The sequence below is a fragment of the Ceratotherium simum genome, chromosome 13, assembly GCF_057802395.1.
Source record: "Ceratotherium simum simum isolate JZ-2026a chromosome 13, ASM5780239v1, whole genome shotgun sequence".
Classification (NCBI taxonomy): domain Eukaryota; kingdom Metazoa; phylum Chordata; class Mammalia; order Perissodactyla; family Rhinocerotidae; genus Ceratotherium; species Ceratotherium simum.
The window spans coordinates 26,015,467-26,029,509 of record NC_141912.1 but is presented as its reverse complement, the minus strand read 5'-3'; the positions used below and the strand labels follow the sequence as shown (position 1 = coordinate 26,029,509).

Sequence of the window (14,043 nt, the reverse complement as noted above, 5' to 3'; positions counted from 1 at the left end):
TGAGCTAACATCTGTTGCCAATCCTCCTCTTTTTGCTGAGGAAGATTGGCCCTGGGCTAACAGCTAACAGAAATTAAACTGTAAATGCTAGGTACTAAAACAGGGGAAGGCTCAAACACTGTAGCAAATGTACTAGTCTCTCATTTCCAAAATCCCTTCTCTAGTTCCAAATTCCCAATCTGGAGTGGGGGTTGATTTGTGAAGAGTGTGATGTTGATAATCTTAGCTGCATCAAGATTAAGCTACAATTGGACTCCCATTTTTGGGTGACCAACTTCTTCTTATGCAGAGAAATGTGATGAGCTACAATTCCATGTATCATCTGAGGCAGCAATAAATACATTGTGGCAGTCTCAAATATTTTCAAATATTTTTCCTGTAGCTTCTCTAAAAACTTACACAGCCTTTTAAGTTTGAACAATGATCCCTCCCTTCCTAGGCAAAAATAATGGAAGTTCCTCATTCCCTTTTAGGGGGCTGGGATGGGGCACTTACATCCAGCATCCAGCAGAACATGCTCAGCATGGGCATCATCACTTAGATCTCAGTCACCAGCCTCCCCAGAGCCAAATTGGTCTGGATGCTTTGGATATGACTGATGTCAGGACATTGAGGACAAGTGAAAAAGCCATCCTGGTTCTCCCTCTCCAAATGCCCGAGATACATGACACAGAAGTGTGTGTTTAGAACATAAAAAAGGGATTTTGAAGTAGTTCAGGTGAATGTCAATTCTCTTCTGAGTTTTCTCACCATGGTAACTGTGGGAAAAAGAAGGAAAAGTTTATAATTGGGGTAAGCGATAAGAAATGACACTGTTCCTGTTTCCAAATGATGCTATTTTATTATGCATAAAATACATACATAACTCTAGAGAGAATATGAGAATTAATAAATTTAGAAAGAAAATTTATTTACAAAATAAATTACAAATATCAATTATTTCTTTAATATGAATATTTAGAAATTTAAATGAAATTCCTATCATTTGGAATAGATAGAAAATAATTGATAATTAGGGAAATGTCTAATAATGGTGGCCAAGATCTTTTCACAGAAAACACTAAAATAGTACAATGAAAAATCTAAAATACTTGAAAAAAATAAAGGTAAGTATTATGGCTGAAGATTGAAAGGCAATATTTTAATGAGGTCATTTCTCCTCAATTTAATCAATGGAATCAATTGTATGCCTATCAAAATACAAGCACTTTCTTTTTTTGGCAACTGAGTAGAATAATGTGAAACTGATGTGGAAAAGGAAACTGTCCAGAAACCTCAAGATCAACCCAAAATGCAGACAAGCTTAAGGAATTGCACTAAAAATATCACATTTTATATAAAGCTATTCTATTTATAGCCACCTGGAACTGTCCAAAATACACACAATAAATCAATGAAAAACAAAATTTCAAAAACGAGGGAAACTTATAAAGAAACTTAATGAAAGACACAGTTGGCACTGCAGAGCAGTGGGGGAAGGACAGCCTTTTCAGTAAAGAATGCTGAGTTAATTGTATATGAATAGAGAAAAAATTTGAAAATGACTCCTCTATTATGTCACCTTAAAAATTTCACTTCAAAATGAAATGTACATTGAATGTGAAATGAGAAACAGGGAACCTTCTATAAGATATCCCAGGTGAAAACTGGAGGCTTTTATGGAGGGGAGGACTTTTAAAGGGGGCGGAATGCAATCACCGTGATGCGGAAGACTGAAAAGTGGCTTATATTAAAATTATACTAAAAAATGAAATCACTGACAGAGTGAAAATGAAAAATACAAAGTGTCAAGGAGCTCATTTTCAAAAAAAAAAAAGCAAAAAAAACCTTCCTAACCAAATAAGGAAAGATAAAGAACTCTTTTTTTTAAAAAATAGTCAAGACTTGTCACTTTCAACAAAAGTCTCTTTCAAGTCTTTCAAAGAGAATTTCCAAATGGACGATGAATACATAAAAAAGGTGCTCAAAGTCAGTTGGCAATAAGTGTATTCAAGTAAAAATCACAGTTTGATAACACTACACACCAACCACACTAACCATAAAGAGACAGGAAACACCAAGTGATGGAAAGGAAGTAAAACAGCAGGGATTCTAATGCACTGAGGGTGTGGGAAAATTGGAACAACCACATTGAAAACCTGTTCATCAGCATCTATTAAAACTGAACATATTTATGGTCTATAACTCAACAGTTCAAATAACTGCATGTACATTGCCTCCAAAAGGACACAAATGCTGATAGCAGCAGCATTTGTATAATAGCTTCAAACATGCAAAGGTCACTGTGAAAACCTGTTTGTTGGTATCCAGTAAAAATGCTCATATGCATACACTAACACCCCAGCAATTCCATAACTTAACTCATGCACATGTCACAAAAAGTCAGATACAAGAATGTATAGAGCAGCATTATCCATAATAACGTCAAATAGTAAACAACTCAAGTGTCCATCAACAGTGGAAGGGTAATTAAATGGAGGTATATTTTAACAGAATTTTATAGAGCAAAGAAAATGCATGAAATAATTCTACATGCAACAGGATGGATAAATATCACAAATAAACAGTTTAGCAAAAGAAATAAAATTCAATATAATTCTTGAAGTATAATTCCAAGTGTATAAAATTGAAAAAAATGCAAAACTAATGCATGGTGATAGCAGTCAGGATAGCGATTACATCTGGGGATGAGGAAGGGAAAGTGGATAGAGGAGGGCAGGACCAAAGATTTCTGACAAAATGTAATGCTCTAAGTCTTATTAAAGGTAATTTACAGAGGTGGTACCACTTTGTCATGACTCATCCATCAGTAAAATTATGATAGTCTAATATTCTTTACAAAAACTACACATCAATAAAAATGGGTATAAAGACCCTTTTCAATAGTGAATATAATATCTTTCAGCTCCCTCAAGCCCAGAGACCTGGTCTGTCTTGTTTGCTTCTATATTGCAAATGCCTAGCCCACAGATTCCCAAAAAAAGAATTGGTTGATTAAATAAGCTAGAATTTGGCATCTTTTCTGTGTGAAAATTAGTAATTGATATATAGCATTGTGGACATGGTAAGTTATAAATAGTCATTCCAATTTGTGCACATTTCTTTCTGCTCTAAATCTGGGTTCTATTGTTTGCCAAATAAAGCTGATTGAATTAGAAGATGGCCTCTAATAACATGAGTTCTTTTTTAACTCTACATTTAATAATTCCAATTACTACGAGCTGAAGTATAACATGCCATGTTTTTCACTAATTTGGTAAAAGATCACCAATAATAAATACCAACAAGTACTGGGGCCCCTCACTAGGACAGGCACAATTTGGACATTTGTGTTTGCCACTGTGATGTAAGACCAGTGTTAATACAACAATTGTAGTGGATGAGGGCACCACATTTTACAAAAACTGTCACCTGCAAAGATAGCCAGAGAACAGAATTAAGAATCAGAGCTGGATTTGAACGTTGGTCAATTTGGATTGAAATCCCGTACTCTAGACCTGCACTATGTAATACTGTACTCACAAGTGGATATGGATTCCTTGGCTCAAACTGAGATGTGAGTAAGTATAAAATGTACAACCAATTTCAAAGATTTAAAAAGATTAAAAGGATGCAATCAATAATTTAAAAATGGGTTATCTGCTGAAATTACAATATTTTGGATATATTGGGTTAAGTCAAATATATTATTAAATCAACCACATTTGTGTTTTCTTTTTTTTTTTTTTTTTTAATTTTTTGTTTATTGCAGTAACATTGGTTTATAACATTGTAAAAATTTCAGGTGTACATCATTGTACTTCTATTTCTGCATGGACTACATCATGTTCACCACCAAAATACTAATTACAACCCATCACCACACACATGTACCGAATTATCCCTTTCACCCTCCTCCCTCCCCCCTTCCCCTCTGGTAACCACCAATCCAATCTCTGTCCCTATGTGTTTGTTTATTGTTGTTATTATCTACTACTTAATGAAGGAAATCATACGGTATTTGACCTTCTCCCTCTGACTTATTTCACTTTGCATTATACCCTCAATGTCCATCCATGTTGTCACAAATGGCTGGATTTCGTCATTTCTTATGGCTGAGTAGTATTCCATTGTGTATATATACCACAGCTTCTTTATCCATTCGTCCCTTGATGGGCACTTAGGTTGCTTCCAAGTCTTGGCTATCGTGAATAAGGCTGCAATGAACACAGGGGTGCATTTACCTTTGCAAATTGGTGTTTTCAAGTTCTTTGGATAAATACCCAACAGTGGAATAGCTGGATCATATGGTAGTTCTATCGTTGATTTTTTGAGGAATCTCCATACTGTTTTCCATAGTGGCTGCACCAGTTTGCACTCCCACCAGCAGTGTATGAGAGTTCCCTTCTCTCCACAACCTCTCCAACACATGTTGTTTCCTGTCTTGTTAATTATAGCCATTCTGACAGGCGTGAGGTGATATCTCATTGTAGTTTTGATTTGCATTTCCCTGATAGTTAGTGATTTTGAACATCTTTTCATGTGTCTGTTGGCCATCTGTATATCTTCTTTGGAGAAATGTCTGTTGAGGTCTTTTGCCCATTTTTTAATTGGGTTGGTAGTTTTTGTTGTTGAGATGCATGAGTTCTTTATATATTTTGGAGATTAAGCCCTTATCAGATGTATGGTTTGCAAATATCTTCTCCCAATTGTTAGGTTGTCTTTTCGTTTTGTTGATGGTTTCCTTTGCTGTGCAGAAGCTTTTTAGTTTGATGTAGTCCCATTTGTTTATTTTTTCTATTGTTTCTCTTGCCTGGTCAGATGTGGTGTTTGAAAAGATGTTGCTAAGACTGATGTGGAAGAGCGTACTGCCTATGTTTTCTTCTAGAAGTTTCACAGTTTCAGGTCTTACATTCAAGTCTTTAATCCATTTGGAGTTAATTTTTGTGTATGGTGTAAGGTAAGGGTCTACTTTCATTTTTGCATGTGGCTATCCAGTTTTCCCAACACCATTTGTTGAAGAGACTTTCTTTTCCCCATTGTATGTTCTTGGCTCCTTTGTCGAAGATTAGCTGTCCATAGATGTGTGGGTTTATTTCTGGGCTTTCGATTCTATTCCATTGATCTGTGTGTCTGTTTTTGTGCCAGTACCATGCTGTTTTGGTTACTATAGCTTTGTAGTATATTTTGAAATCAGGGAGTGTGATACCTCCAGCTTTGTTCTTTTTCTCAGGATTCCTTTAGCTATTCGGGTCTTTTGTTGTTCCATATAAATTTTAGGATTCTTTGTTCTATTTCTGTGAAAAATGTTGTTGGAACTTTGATAGGGATTGCATTGAATCTATAGATGGCTTTAGGAAGTATGGACATCTTAACTATGTTAATTCTTCCAATCCAAGAGCATGGAATATCTTTCCATTTCTTTGTGTCCTCTTCAATTTCTTTCAGCAATGTTTTATAGTTTTCGGTGTACAGATCTTTCACCTCTTTGGTTAAGTTTATTCCTAGGTATTTTATTCTTTTTGTTGCAATTGTAAATGGGATTTATTCCAGGTATGCAGGGATGGTTTAACATTCGCAAATCAATCAACGTAATACACCACATTAATAAAATGAAGAATAAAAATCACATGATCATCTCAATAGATGCAGAGAAAGCATTTGACAAGATCCAGCATCCATTTATGATAAAAACTCTGAATAAAATGGGTATAGAAGGAAAATACCTCAACATAATAAAGACCATATATGAGAAACCCACAGCTAATATCATCCTCAATGGTGAAAAACTGAAAGCTATCCCTCTAAGAACAGGAACCAGACAAGGATGCCCACTGTCACCACTCCTATTTAACATAGTATTGGAAGTCCTAGCCAGAGCAATCAGGCAAGAGAAAGAAATAAAAGGGATCCAAATTGGAAAGGAAGAAGTGAAACTGTCACTATTTGCAGATGACATGATTTTATATATAGAAAACCCTAAAGAATCCACCAGAAAACTTTTAGAAGTAATAAACGAATATGGTAAAGTTGCAGGATACAAAATCAACATACAAAAATCAGTTGCATTTCTGTACACTAACAACGAAGTAGCACATTTGTGTTTTCTTTACGTAAAATGGCTATTAGAAAATTTAAAATTACGTATGTGGCTTGCATTATATTTGAATTGGACAGCGCTGCTCAGAGCACCTTGCTAGTTAGGAGTTCTCAGTGTAAGGGATTTAAAAAAATTACAATGATTTTATAACCTCAGAACAAGATGTTGCTTCGCACTTGATGGAATTTCCCAGAACAATCAGTGGGTATATGTTCTGGGTTTCATGGCAACAGGCAAGATAGATCCTCGTAAGCCAGGACAGCAGGGTAAGATGTGGATGGGAGTGGGTGGGAGGTCGGTCTACTCACCATAGAAGTGCACTTTCCTAGTGTGAATTCGCAGGCCCATGTTCAGCACTGGCTCCAGCTCTCTGATGAGACCGACTAAATTGCCCAGTGCCAGAATTTCCCGGATTTCCTTCTTCCAGGACAACTTGAAGCACTCCAGGCGGTTGACAAGCCTTCTGTCAGTCTCTAACACCAAGGAGGCAGGACACCTGGGACAGACACTGTGTTCACACATCACAGAGTGGAGCTCCTCAAAGTAGTCCCTGAAATAGAGACAAGTCAGTGCTTTTCGGATTTCAGCCATGGTTGCTGGGAAAGGAGATGCACACAGCAGTGAGGGGTATGTCATTGAAAAAGACTGAGCGTCCCATTATTATTTATGATTCTTTCATTCCTTTGTGGATGGTTAGTGCCCATTATGTGGCAGGACAGGATCTCAGTGCTTAGACCACAGTTTAGGAGTTGAAAAAGCTAACTGGAGGTTGCAAGTGAAATATGATTCATACTCATTGAGAGAAGGCAGGATATATCTTCCATTAAAAAAAAAAAAACTGCTTTGACATCTTGGCAGTTTTTTTTTTAATGGAAGATATATCCTGCCTTCTCTCAACGAGTATGAAATACATGGATAAAGAGAACAGATTAGTGGTTACCAGAAAGGGAAAGGGGTTGGGGGATAGGTGAAAGGGGTAAAGGGGCACATATGTAGGGTGACAGACAAAATTTAGACTACTGGTGGTGAGCATGATGAAGTCTATTCAGAAATTGATAAATAATAATGTACACCCGCAATTACACAATTTTATAAACCATTATGAGCTCAATAAAATTACTGGGAAAAAAAACTGCTTTGAAAAAGGGTCAATTTTGTTTTTATTTTAATTAAATATTTACCTCTATTTGTAATTATGTATTATTTAGTATCCTTTTTGCTTAATATCTCACTGCCTCATAAGATTTTAAGCTCCATGAAATATGGTCCATATTTCTATGACTTTGCATTTTAGCCCATGTCCAACAAATAATACTTGACATAATTTAAAATAATTCCATGATGTGGCAGAGCCCTTTATATTTTTAGGGAGGACTCCTCTAGAGTCCTCATTAATGTTTTCTCTAAAATTTTCTCAAGGTTGAAGAGGTAGAGGAATTCTATTAAAAAAATAATGGTGTGAGACAATTCCTATACCTTGCAGACTATCTACTTATTGCATTTCTTTATTTTTAAAAAATAAATGCCCCCAATAGTAAACACATATCTCTCATCACAGTGATTTCTAACAAGTTATGGAAAGAATTCAAGAATTAAAATTCACTTCTTACATTGAGGAGCTCTCCTCAGGAAGTCAGCTCTGAAGACCGCCCCTTCACTGCAGATGAAGAGCTCTGATTTGATGCTGCCCCTTTATTAGGACAAGTGAGATCACATAAATCTTAAAGAGGAATAAAGGGTCAAGACTTATTACCAAGCTATAGTAAATAAGACAGTGGAGTATTGTTGTAAAGTTAGATAAATCGACAATTGAAGAGAATAGATACCTGAAAAGCACCACAATATATGGGCATTTGATGTATATGATAAAGGTGATTTTTCAGAGCAAAGGGGGAAAAGATGTTCCTTTCAACAAACGGTGTTTGATAATTCGAATCCCAAAATGAATATATTTTTCTGTAGATAGATGATAGATAGATCAATAAATAGATATTTTGATTGATTTTTCCTCCCATTATAAATAAATATTAGCTCTAGTGCATTGCAGATCTAAATATAAAAGGCAGAACAAATATAGCCTCCAAATGTTAATAAAGAAAAATATCTTTATGATTTCTAGGGAGCAGAAGATTTTTAAAAGAAAGCACAAAAAATACTACTAACACATACATACATATTTAATATCTATGATGCAAAAATGTAATAAATATACATAATTTGGAATCATTAAAATTAAAATATTTTGTTCATCAAGCTACCATTAAAAAAGAAAGATTATAGACTAGGGGCATGTGTTTGTAACATGTAATCAGCAAAGAGCTTGTATATAAAATATATAAGGGATTACCACAAATCAATAAGAAAAAGACAGAGAAGCAAAAAATGGTCAAGTGATTTGAAGAGGCACTTCACAAAATGGAATATCTAATAGTGATGATAATATAAAAAAGCACTTAACTGCATTAGTAATCAGGTAATTACAGAATACATAGGTAATCCGAGCCCATTAACACCCACGGAAATAAAAAAATTATAAAGCCTGACCATATCAAATTTTAGAAAGAATGTAAAGCAACAAGAACTGTATATATGCTGCAGGTGTGCTGATACTATCTCTACAGAAATTTTTTCAAATTATCTAATACAGTTGAGCATATGCATAACCTGGGGCTCAACATTTCACTTCTGCATATATATTCTGTGCCAATATGTACTAAAATATATGTAAAAAAAATCTCTAACAAAGTATTTTATAATAGCCGAGACATGAAAAAAAGTCAATCAACAGTGGAATAGATAAATAAATTGTAGATATCCAAACCATGGAACACAATACCACAATGAAAATGAACTATGATAATATGGATCCATTTCACCAACATAATATTGTACAAAAGCTCAGCACATGAAATACTTACTGTAAGAAACACTTCTGTAAAATTCAATTATAGAAAAAACCAATATGACGCTGGAAATCAGAATAAATGTTCCATTTGTGGAAGAGTGAGGTATTAATGATTGGAAGGGGATACACAGCAGCTTTTGGGGTACAAAGAGTGGTCTAATTTTTACAGGTTAAACAGGTATAATGATACAATTCATTGAGCTGTACTCTTATAATTTATTCAAATTTTTGTACATATGTTATACCAGAAAAGAACAATAACTACGATACACTACAATATATAAAATGTTTAAAAAGTCGTAAGTTTATAATGCTACTAAAAAAACCCTTAAAGGTCTCTTTTGCTAGGACACCAAATTATTCTGAAAATTGGCAAATAAATAGTAAAAATCAAGCATTCATCTTGCCTCCTCTATACAAAATATATTTCAGAGTAATATGATATTTGATGAAAGAAAATTATTCTTCATAGAAGATTTCCAAGTACTATGTGCAGAAGGAATTTGAAATTCATCATGTTGCAATTTTTGATGCATAAATAATCTAGACAAAGATTGAAATTACCCATGGATGACATGACACAAACATGACAAGTTGCCCCAGAACTTTATAATGGATAGATTAGGTTATAAATGTGTGAACTGGGACATCCATACTTTGTGTGCCTCCTAATGGATGCACCTGGAGGCACAAAATTCCATTTGGAGAGAAAGAAAGTGCTCTAAGTTAAAAGCATTTGATTTAATTACTAGTTTTCAGAAAGCAATGAGATTGATAAACATGATCAATGACATCATAAGGATTCCCACACCTTGACTACAGCAACCAGCCAAATCCAGAATGTGGAAAATCCTACAGGACAAATTACCCAGTTGTCTCAACAAATAAATGTCATGAGGACAAAAATTAAAGGAGAGTGGTTTTTTTTTTTTAATTAAACAGATCTGAGACATATAATCAGTTATAATGCATGGACCTTATTGGGGCACTAATTTGAACAAACTACCCTGTAAAAAGGATTTTAAGTGGAAAATTTGAACTAGTCTTGATATTAGATAATATTGAAGAATTATTGCTAATTGTGTTAGATATAATCATATACAATATCTTTATGCATTAGAGATACAAGGCAAATATTTTCTTTTTTCTGGGGGGAGGATATTTTTGTGGTTCTTGGTGTGGTGGTGGTAGGGTGGGTTTGGGGGGGTGTGATGGAGGGGACAAATATTTTCAAGAATAATACCATGTCAGGGTTTTCTTTCTTGGCAAAATATTGAAAACTATTTGAAGGCGGGTGATTGGCATATAGGACTCAGGGGTTCTTTACATTATTCTTTCTATCTTTGTATATACTGGACATTACTTCATAGAAATTTAAACAAACACAACGATATACCACCACATGACCACCAAACAACTAACGTTACAAAGAACGACAATACAATGTGGAGGTGAAGATGAGGGCCAATAGGAAAGCTCCTTTGCTGCCAGTGGGATGTAAACCAATGTAAACACTTTAGAAAAACGTGTTATCATTTTATTAAATTAAACATATCCATAATTTATGACTCAGAAATGTCTTCACATGTGCATGACAAGACATGTACCAGAATGGTCTTAGGAGTATAATTTATAATAATGAAAAATGGAAACACAAATATTCATCAACATTATAAACGGTGTGGTAGGTAACTTCTAAGATGACCCCCAATGATTCCCAGGTCATGTTATTCGTGCCTTTGTGTAATCTCATCCCCTTGAGTGTGATTGGGAACTACTGAATCACTTTCAGTGAACAGAATATAGCAAAAGTGATGGGATATCATTTCCAAAATCAGGTTATAAAAGATGGCAAGCTCTGTCTTGCTCATACTCTCCCTGGCCCTTGTCATTTGCTCTGATGAAGCAGGCCACCCTGTTGTGAGATGTGCTGTGGAGAATCCAAATGGCAAGAAACTGAGAGTCGCCTTCAGACAAGAGCTGGCAAAGATTTAGGTCTTCAATCTAACAGCCTAGGGGAAAATGAATCCTGCCAACAACCATGTAGCTTGAGATGAGTGAAGCCCCTTCCCACACCTTTGACGGCAGCCCTGTGAGACACCCTGAGCCAGAGGACCCAGCTAAGCCCCTCCTAGAATCCTGAGCTACAGAAATTGGAAGATGATAAATGTTTTTTTGATTTTTGGTGAGGAAGACTGGCCCTGAACTAATATCTGTTGCCAATCTTCCTCGTTTTTTTCTGTTCTTGAGGAAGATGAGCCCTGAGCTAACATCTGTGCCAAACATCCTCTATTTTGTATGTGGGACACTGCCACAGCACGGCTTGATGAGTGGTGTGTAGGTCCCCGCCCAGGATCCAAACCTGCGCACCCTGGGCAGCCAAAGCCAAGTGCACGAACTTAACCACTACACCACCGGGCCAGCCCTAAATGTTGTTGCTTTATGCAACTAAGTTTTGGGGTACTTTGTTACACAGCCATAGATAACGAATACAAATGATAAATAAGGTGTGGCATATTCATACTATGACATACTATACAGAAATGGAAATAGATAAAATACGTCTATGGCAACAATAATGAAACTTACGGAATATTACTAATGCAAAAAGTAGAAAAGTAAATATATATGATTCTAGTTATGTAGGTAAACAATAGTGTTTAAGAATGCAAAAATTGGTGATAAAATAATGAAGAAAATGCAAGAACATGATAAAAGTAAAAGTCAGGTTGGTAGTTACCTTGGGGAGGGAAGAGGAGGGATAGTGATTGGGAGAGGGCATAAGTGGCACTGACTAGATGCTTGCCATGTTCTACTTCTTGATCTATGTCACAGTTACACAGGTGTTTGCTTTATAATTGTTTAAGTCGGTATGTATATTTTATGTACTTTTCTGCATGTGATAAGTTTTACAATAAAAAGTTTAAATATTAAAAAATACTATTAAATTTTTTTTCAAAATGTGATAAAAATGGAAACTCTAAGATGGGTACATGGCTATTTTTATACTAATATAAATTTCTCTAATTTTTAGTGTATTTTAAAAACTTTTTTGACTAAATTATTTAAAAAATCTATTTAAAAAGTAACAGGAAAAATGTTCGCAGGAAATAATTCTAAGGACTGATAGGTTTATAGAAGATAAAAACATAATTAGAGAACAAAATTTGGAAAAACTGACCATTTTACTTGGTATATCTAAAGTATATATGAATATATAAAATATTCTATTCTATGTAAATATAAAGTATATAAATAATAATTCCAGCTTGTCAAGTGTCTGTGGGGAAACTAGGTCTATCTTGTATTGGTGATTGCATTATAAAGAGAAACAACATAAACTGAAACAGAATTGGCTAATTATTAAGATTAGACATAAGATGTTCAAAGTCTTTGACCTATTTCTGAAACAAACAATTCTTTGCACCACTAATTCTCTTAAAAGAAAATAAATGATGAAGAAATGGAACAAAGAAGAATGCCTAAAGTAGATTATAGTATGTCAACTCCTTCGAGTATAATGAAGCTATTAAAATGATCATGAAGACCGCTGAGTTTAAAAGAAAAATGCGTGTGATGTTCTTAATCAGAAAAGGTGAATTTTTATTTCTGTGTTGTTGTTAGGAGGCCATGTAAAGGATACATAAATATAGCCAAGATCTGGAAAAGAGGATCTAACCATTGTAAGCGTAAATTTTTTGGTTTGTGTGGTTGTCACTTGAAACTAACTTACTTCGGAATTTCTTAATTTTTTAAAAACTCTTATGGTCGTCTCTTCAGTGCTATACATTTCTTCAATTTCGGTCGGTAGGTTTGTTCTTGAAAATCTAAATAATTGAAATAGTGCTTTAGTGTATTTGTCCTGTTGTTTTTTTCTGCTGACCTTATATTTTTGATGAATTTATGTTACTGCTCATAGGAGTGATAATTTCCAAAAGGAAGAATTGGAATGACCACACTCCAGTTTCCGCCCTCTTCTTGCCAGCTTCACTAGTCTTTCATTTTCTTTCGCAAGCACCTGGAAGGAAGCCTACCAGAAGGAACTTTATTGATCACATGAAGCACCCCACTTAGATAATATTGACAATCAATACCCAATCAACCATAAAGGGGAAAACCCATGTATACCATAGTAATAGTTTGGGAGGAAGGAAGGGAGGGCAGCAGCTTTCTCTTAGAGAGGAGGATTCCAAGTTAACATCTATCTGGGCGTATCGCGTGAAGTTGAATACATTCCTCTTTTTTTCTACCCTCGAGCCGCCCTCTATTAAAATACCTCGCCGACGAGGGTGGGATTCGAACCCACGCGTGCAGAGCACAATGGATTAGCAGTCCATCGCCTTAACCACTCGGCCACCTCGTCACGATGAACACCAGCTTCTAAGCACTTCATTTTAGAGGTTGTACTTGGGACCTCACCGGCCGTCCTGGATAGAAAGACGCTTAGGCGATGGCTTGGAGACATCTGGGAGACGTGGAGACGGCCAGCTTCCACACGAATGGACAAGGAAGTGGAGTGGGAAAACTGCGATGGGGAAAAAAACCGGGCTTAGCTTTCACAGGAGTCGTAAGAGTGGTTGGGACGTGATAGAAACATATCTGCCTCTGTCTTTTCCTTTCTCGGGCTGCCTGGTTCCGGGCTGGAGGCGCGTCAGCGTCAAGTCTGGGCAGGCGGTGGGCGTGGCCTGGCCCACCAGGGGCGAACAGGAGTTTGCAGTCCTCCTCCCGCTTCGGGAGAGCCTGGTCTAGGGCCTCTGTAGGATCCCCGTGGCCTGAGAGCGCGTCCCGGAGCCCGCAGGAAGGCAGAGGTTCCCACTGGAGTCGCCCTCAGGGCCACTGGCAAATCTAGTTTAATAGGTTTGGTTAATAAAACAGTCTGAAAAATTGGATGATGAATCTGGGTAGGGCAATGCTCCATTTCCATTTAGTGTTATTGCCTCTTCTTCAATAGGGTGAAATCTCACAAAGAAGAATCCTTATCTTGTGGGGCTCTCATCCCGGGGTCATCCGCATCAGAGGAGTCATGAATTCTGATTTCCCCTCAAATACCTGCGCGTTT

At 36.1% G+C, this 14,043-nt stretch overlaps 1 non-coding gene across 1 annotated transcript; it reads right to left on the bottom strand.

Annotated features, from left to right (window-relative positions):
* Positions 1-13,265: 13,265 nt before the first annotated feature.
* TRNAS-GCU (transfer RNA serine (anticodon GCU)) lies at positions 13,266-13,347 on the bottom strand. The gene has a single exon. It is a non-coding gene; the product is annotated as a tRNA-Ser (tRNA).
* Positions 13,348-14,043: the final 696 nt, after the last annotated feature.